Source organism: Balaenoptera ricei, chromosome 14 (genome assembly GCF_028023285.1).
Source record: "Balaenoptera ricei isolate mBalRic1 chromosome 14, mBalRic1.hap2, whole genome shotgun sequence".
Lineage (NCBI taxonomy): Eukaryota > Metazoa > Chordata > Mammalia > Artiodactyla > Balaenopteridae > Balaenoptera > Balaenoptera ricei.
The window spans coordinates 59875546-59883393 of NC_082652.1; positions in this window are offsets into that span (position 1 = coordinate 59875546).

Genomic DNA, 7848 nt, shown 5'->3' on the forward strand with positions numbered 1-7848 from the left:
ACTTACAGGAGAATGTCGGCTTGCGTTCCTGCCTTAACAACAGCACAGTCCTCCTCTTTCACTGCAGGGTTTTAGAAGAAGCTAAGCCCCGATAGCGTACCTAGAGCGTTCCTTGGGAGAGGCAGTTGGCTACCCGGAGAACTCCGTGCCAAAAAAAGTTATTCAGGGAAGGGACCAGTGTGTAGCTAGAGTGTATATTTACTTGGAGAAATCACAAGGAGGTAGGCTGCGTGTTCGCTGGAAACGCGGACCTGATGGCACAGGCCTTGCTTTCCCATTTTGAATGCTCCATTCATGCTGCCTTGAAACTAACTAAAAAACAGTTTTAGGACGGGTCTCTAGTCACTGTAGGCAGGGCTCTGGGAAGGGCACGAGTGTTCTCTACATCAACAGGGTGCTTTCATAGCCAGGGTGGGAGCTCTTCCTGAGACGCTCTAGAGCTAAAAGGAAACTTGACGTGAGTCCTTTCCTCAAGGTAAAGCCTTGAATAGCCTGCCGAAGCGGAAGCTTGGAGCAGAGTCCTTGAAGCATTAGCTTTAGGTCTGTTTTCTTTTAAGGTTAGTAAGATTTCAGGACACCGAGGACCTCGCGTGAGCACCCTATTCCCTGCAAGAACACCTAGTACCGGCAGGCTCCACTAGGCTGCTAAGAAACATCCTGGCCCGGAAACCTTTCCCAGTCACTCTGTGTATGCTGAGTGTAGGGCAACACACTGCACTCTTCCTTGGGAGAGCTGGATTTCCTCAGCACTCCAACAGCTCCAGGAAATCTGTTCTCTCACGTCCTACACGTCATGCAAATCTGCCTCATAGCCCTAGGCTGAGCGGCACTGACAAACCAAAACTGCTTTGCATTCCTCGTACAGAGTCATACCTTAAGACCCCATACTTAGAGGAGAAAGTCGGCTTGCGTTCCTGCCTTAACCACAGCACAGTTTTTCCTCTTACACTGCAGGGTGTTAGAAGAAGTTAAGCCCCGATAGCGTACCTAGAGCGTTCTTTGGGAGAGGCAGTTGGCGACACGGAGAACTCTGTGCCAAGGAAAGGTTATTCAGGGAAGGGACCAGGGTGTAGCTAGAGGGTATATTTACTCAGTAGAAATCTCAAGGAGGTAGGGTGCGTGTTCGCTGGAAACGGGGACCTGATGGCACAGGCCTTGCCTTCCCATTTTCAATGATCCATTCATGCTGCCTTGAAACTACCTAAATAACAGTTTTAGGACGGTTCTCTAGTCACTGTAGGCAGGGCTCTGGGAAGGTCACGAGTGTTCTCTACATCAACAGGGTGCTTTCATAGCCTGGGTGGGAGCTCCTCCTGAGAAGCTCTAGAGCTAAAAGAAAACGACGTGAGTCCTTTCCTCAAGGTAAAGCCTTGAATAGCCTGCCGTAGCGGAAGCTTGGAGCAGAGTCCTTGAAGCATTAGCTTTAGGTCTGTTTTCTTTTAAGGTTAGTAAGCTTTCAGGACACCGAGGACCTCGCGTGGGCACCCTATTCCCTGCAAGAACACCTAGTACCGGCAGGCTCCACTAGGCTGCTAAGAAACATCCAGGCCCGGAAACCTTTCCCAGTCACTCTGTGTATGCTGAGTGTAGGGCAACACACTGCACTCTTCCTTGGGAGAGCTGGATTTCCTCAGCACTCCAACAGCTCCAGGAAATCTGTTCTCTCACGTCCTACACGTCATGCAAATCTGCCTCATAGCCCTAGGCTGAGCGGCACTGAGAAACCAAAACTGCTTTGCATTCCTCGTACAGAGTCATACCTTAAGACCCCATACTTACAGGAGAATGTCGGCTTGCGTTCCTGCCTTAACAACAGCACAGTCCTCCTCTTTCACTGCAGGGTTTTAGAAGAAGCTAAGCCCCGATAGCGTACCTAGAGCGTTCCTTGGGAGAGGCAGTTGGCTACCCGGAGAACTCCGTGCCAAAAAAAGTTATTCAGGGAAGGGACCAGTGTGTAGCTAGAGTGTATATTTACTTGGAGAAATCACAAGGAGGTAGGCTGCGTGTTCACTGGAAACGCGGACCTGATGGCACAGGCCTTGCTTTCCCATTTTGAATGCTCCATTCATGCTGCCTTGAAACTAACTAAAAAACAGTTTTAGGACGGGTCTCTAGTCACTGTAGGCAGGGCTCTGGGAAGGGCACGAGTGTTCTGTACATCAACAGGGTGCTTTCATAGCCAGGGTGGGAGCTCCTCCTGAGACGCTCTAGAGCTAAAAGGAAACTTGACGTGAGTCCTTTCCTCAAGGTAAAGCCTTGAATAGCCTGCCGAAGCGGAAGCTTGGAGCAGAGTCCTTGAAGCATTAGCTTTAGGTCTGTTTTCTTTTAAGGTTAGTAAGATTTCAGGACACCGAGGACCTCGCGTGAGCACCCTATTCCCTGCAAGAACACCTAGTACCGGCAGGCTCCACTAGGCTGCTAAGAAACATCCTGGCCCGGAAACCTTTCCCAGTCACTCTGTGTATGCTGAGTGTAGGGCAACACACTGCATTCTTCCTTGGGAGAGCTGGATTTCCTCAGCACTCCAACAGCTCCAGGAAATCTGTTCTCTCACGTCCTACACGTCATGCAAATCTGCCTCATAGCCCTAGGCTGAGCGGCACTGACAAACCAAAACTGCTTTGCATTCCTCGTACAGAGTCATACCTTAAGACCCCATACTTAGAGGAGAAAGTCGGCTTGCGTTCCTGCCTTAACCACAGCACAGTTTTTCCTCTTACACTGCAGGGTGTTAGAAGAAGTTAAGCCCCGATAGCGTACCTAGAGCGTTCTTTGGGAGAGGCAGTTGGCGACACGGAGAACTCTGTGCCAAGGAATGGTTATTCAGGGAAGGGACCAGGGTGTAGCTAGAGGGTATATTTACTCAGTAGAAATCTCAAGGAGGTAGGGTGCGTGTTCGCTGGAAACGGGGACCTGATGGCACAGGCCTTGCCTTCCCATTTTCAATGATCCATTCATGCTGCCTTGAAACTACCTAAATAACAGTTTTAGGACGGTTCTCTAGTCACTGTAGGCAGGGCTCTGGGAAGGTCACGAGTGTTCTCTACATCAACAGGGTGCTTTCATAGCCTGGGTGGGAGCTCCTCCTGAGAAGCTCTAGAGCTAAAAGAAAACGACGTGAGTCCTTTCCTCAAGGTAAAGCCTTGAATAGCCTGCCGTAGCGGAAGCTTGGAGCAGAGTCCTTGAAGCATTAGCTTTAGGTCTGTTTTCTTTTAAGGTTAGTAAGCTTTCAGGACACCGAGGACCTCGCGTGGGCACCCTATTCCCTGCAAGAACACCTAGTACCGGCAGGCTCCACTAGGCTGCTAAGAAACATCCAGGCCCGGAAACCTTTCCCAGTCACTCTGTGTATGCTGAGTGTAGGGCAACACACTGCACTCTTCCTTGGGAGAGCTGGATTTCCTCAGCACTCCAACAGCTCCAGGAAATCTGTTCTCTCACGTCCTACACGTCATGCAAATCTGCCTCATAGCCCTAGGCTGAGCGGCACTGAGAAACCAAAACTGCTTTGCATTCCTCGTACAGAGTCATACCTTAAGACCCCATACTTACAGGAGAATGTCGGCTTGCGTTCCTGCCTTAACAACAGCACAGTCCTCCTCTTTCACTGCAGGGTTTTAGAAGAAGCTAAGCCCCGATAGCGTACCTAGAGCGTTCCTTGGGAGAGGCAGTTGGCTACCCGGAGAACTCCGTGCCAAGGTAACGTTATTCAGGGAAGGGACCAGTGTGTAGCTAGAGTGTATATTTACTTGGAGAAATCACAAGGAGGTAGGCTGCGTGTTCGCTGGAAACGGGGACCTGATGGCACAGGCCTTGCTTTCCCATTTTCAATGCTCCATTCATGCTGCCTTGAAACTAACTAAAAAACAGTTTTAGGACGGGTCTCTAGTCACTGTAGGCAGGGCTCTGGGAAGGGAACGAGTGTTCTCTCCATCAACAGGGTGCTTTCATAGCCTGGGTGGGAGCTCCTCCTGAGACGCTCTAGAGCTAAAAGGAAACTTGACGTGAGTCCTTTCCTCAAGGTAAAGCCTTGAATAGCCTGCCGAAGCGGAAGCTTGGAGCAGAGTCCTTGAAGCATTAGCTTTAGGTCTGTTTTCTTTTAAGGTTAGTAAGATTTCAGGACACCGAGGACCTCGCGTGAGCACCCTATTCCCTGCAAGAACACCTAGTACCGGCAGGCTCCACTAGGCTGCTAAGAAACATCCTGGCCCGGAAACCTTTCCCAGTCACTCTGTGTATGCTGAGTGTAGGGCAACACACTGCACTCTTCCTTGGGAGAGCTGGATTTCCTCAGCACTCCAACAGCTCCAGGAAATCTGTTCTCTCACGTCCTACACGTCATGCAAATCTGCCTCATAGCCCTAGGCTGAGCGGCACTGAGAAACCAAAACTGCTTTGCATTCCTCGTACAGAGTCATACCTTAAGACCCCATACTTAGAGGAGAAAGTCGGCTTGCGTTCCTGCCTTAACAACAGCACAGTCCTCCTCTTTCACTGCAGGGTTTTAGAAGAAGCTAAGCCCCGATAGCGTACCTAGAGCGTTCCTTGGGAGAGGCAGTTGGCTACCCGGAGAACTCCGTGCCAAAAAAAGTTATTCAGGGAAGGGACCAGTGTGTAGCTAGAGTGTATATTTACTTGGAGAAATCACAAGGAGGTAGGCTGCGTGTTCGCTGGAAACGCGGACCTGATGGCACAGGCCTTGCTTTCCCATTTTGAATGCTCCATTCATGCTGCCTTGAAACTAACTAAAAAACAGTTTTAGGACGGGTCTCTAGTCACTGTAGGCAGGGCTCTGGGAAGGGCACGAGTGTTCTCTACATCAACAGGGTGCTTTCATAGCCAGGGTGGGAGCTCCTCCTGAGACGCTCTAGAGCTAAAAGGAAACTTGACGTGAGTCCTTTCCTCAAGGTAAAGCCTTGAATAGCCTGCCGAAGCGGAAGCTTGGAGCAGAGTCCTTGAAGCATTAGCTTTAGGTCTGTTTTCTTTTAAGGTTAGTAAGATTTCAGGACACCGAGGACCTCGCGTGAGCACCCTATTCCCTGCAAGAACACCTAGTACCGGCAGGCTCCACTAGGCTGCTAAGAAACATCCTGGCCCGGAAACCTTTCCCAGTCACTCTGTGTATGCTGAGTGTAGGGCAACACACTGCACTCTTCCTTGGGAGAGCTGGATTTCCTCAGCACTCCAACAGCTCCAGGAAATCTGTTCTCTCACGTCCTACACGTCATGCAAATCTGCCTCATAGCCCTAGGCTGAGCGGCACTGACAAACCAAAACTGCTTTGCATTCCTCGTACAGAGTCATACCTTAAGACCCCATACTTAGAGGAGAAAGTCGGCTTGCGTTCCTGCCTTAACCACAGCACAGTTTTTCCTCTTACACTGCAGGGTGTTAGAAGAAGTTAAGCCCCGATAGCGTACCTAGAGCGTTCTTTGGGAGAGGCAGTTGGCGACACGGAGAACTCTGTGCCAAGGAAAGGTTATTCAGGGAAGGGACCAGGGTGTAGGTAGAGGGTATATTTACTCAGTAGAAATCTCAAGGAGGTAGGGTGCGTGTTCGCTGGAAACGGGGACCTGATGGCACAGGCCTTGCCTTCCCATTTTCAATGATCCATTCATGCTGCCTTGAAACTACCTAAATAACAGTTTTAGGACGGTTCTCTAGTCACTGTAGGCAGGGCTCTGGGAAGGTCACGAGTGTTCTCTACATCAACAGGGTGCTTTCATAGCCTGGGTGGGAGCTCCTCCTGAGAAGCTCTAGAGCTAAAAGAAAACGACGTGAGTCCTTTCCTCAAGGTAAAGCCTTGAATAGCCTGCCGTAGCGGAAGCTTGGAGCAGAGTCCTTGAAGCATTAGCTTTAGGTCTGTTTTCTTTTAAGGTTAGTAAGCTTTCAGGACACTGAGGACCTCGCGTGAGCACCCTATTCCCTGCAAGAACACCTAGTACCGGCAGGCTCCACTAGGCTGCTAAGAAACATCCAGGCCCGGAAACCTTTCCCAGTCACTCTGTGTATGCTGAGTGTAGGGCAACACACTGCACTCTTCCTTGGGAGAGCTGGATTTCCTCAGCACTCCAACAGCTCCAGGAAATCTGTTCTCTCACGTCCTACACGTCATGCAAATCTGCCTCATAGCCCTAGGCTGAGCGGCACTGAGAAACCAAAACTGCTTTGCATTCCTCGTACAGAGTCATACCTTAAGACCCCATACTTACAGGAGAATGTCGGCTTGCGTTCCTGCCTTAACAACAGCACAGTCCTCCTCTTTCACTGCAGGGTTTTAGAAGAAGCTAAGCCCCGATAGCGTACCTAGAGCATTCCTTGGGAGAGGCAGTTGGCTACCTGGAGAACTCCGTGCCAAGGTAACGTTATTCAGGGAAGGGACCAGTGTGTAGCTAGAGTGTATATTTACTTGGAGAAATCACAAGGAGGTAGGCTGCGTGTTCGCTGGAAACGGGGACCTGATGGCACAGGCCTTGCTTTCCCATTTTGAATGCTCCATTCATGCTGCCTTGAAACTAACTAAAAAACAGTTTTAGGACGGGTCTCTAGTCACTGTAGGCAGGCCTCTGGGAAGGGAACGAGTGTTCTCTCCATCAACAGGGTGCTTTCATAGCCTGGGTGGGAGCTCCTCCTGAGACGCTCTAGAGCTAAAAGGAAACTTGACGTGAGGCCTTTCCTCAAGGTAAAGCCTTGAATAGCCTGCCGAAGCGGAAGCTTGGAGCAGAGTCCTTGAAGCATTAGCTTTAGGTCTGTTTTCTTTTAAGGTTAGTAAGATTTCAGGACACCGAGGACCTCGCGTGAGCACCCTATTCCCTGCAAGAACACCTAGTACCGGCAGGCTCCACTAGGCTGCTAAGAAACATCCTGGCCCGGAAACATTTCCCAGTCACTCTGTGTATGCTGAGTGTAGGGCAACACACTGCACTCTTCCTTGGGAGAGCTGGATTTCCTCAGCACTCCAACAGCTCCAGGAAATCTGTTCTCTCACGTCCTACACGTCATGCAAATCTGCCTCATAGCCCTAGGCTGAGCAGCACTGAGAAACCAAAACTGCTTTGCATTCCTCGTACAGAGTCATACCTTAAGACCCCATACTTACAGGAGAATGTCGGCTTGCGTTCCTGCCTTAACAACAGCACAGTCCTCCTCTTTCACTGCAGGGTTTTAGAAGAAGCTAAGCCCCGATAGCGTACCTAGAGCGTTCCTTGGGAGAGGCAGTTGGCTACCCGGAGTACTCCGTGCCAAGGTAACGTTATTCAGGGAAGGGACCAGTGTGTAGCTAGAGTGTATATTTACTTGGAGAAATCACAAGGAGGTAGGCTGCGTGTTCGCTGGAAACGCGGACCTGATGGCACAGGCCTTGCTTTCCCATTTTGAATGCTCCATTCATGCTGCCTTGAAACTAACTAAAAAACAGTTTTAGGACGGGTCTCTAGTCACTGTAGGCAGGGCTCTGGGAAGGGCACGAGTGTTCTCTACATCAACAGGGTGCTTTCATAGCCAGGGTGGGAGCTCCTCCTGAGACGCTCTAGAGCTAAAAGGAAACTTGACGTGAGTCCTTTCCTCAAGGTAAAGCCTTGAATAGCCTGCCGAAGCGGAAGCTTGGAGCAGAGTCCTTGAAGCATTAGCTTTAGGTCTGTTTTCTTTTAAGGTTAGTAAGATTTCAGGACACCGAGGACCTCGCGTGAGCACCCTATTCCCTGCAAGAACACCTAGTACCGGCAGGCTCCACTAGGCTGCTAAGAAACATCCTGGCCCGGAAACCTTTCCCAGTCACTCTGTGTATGCTGAGTGTAGGGCAACACACTGCATTCTTCCTTGGGAGAGCTGGATTTCCTCAGCACTCCA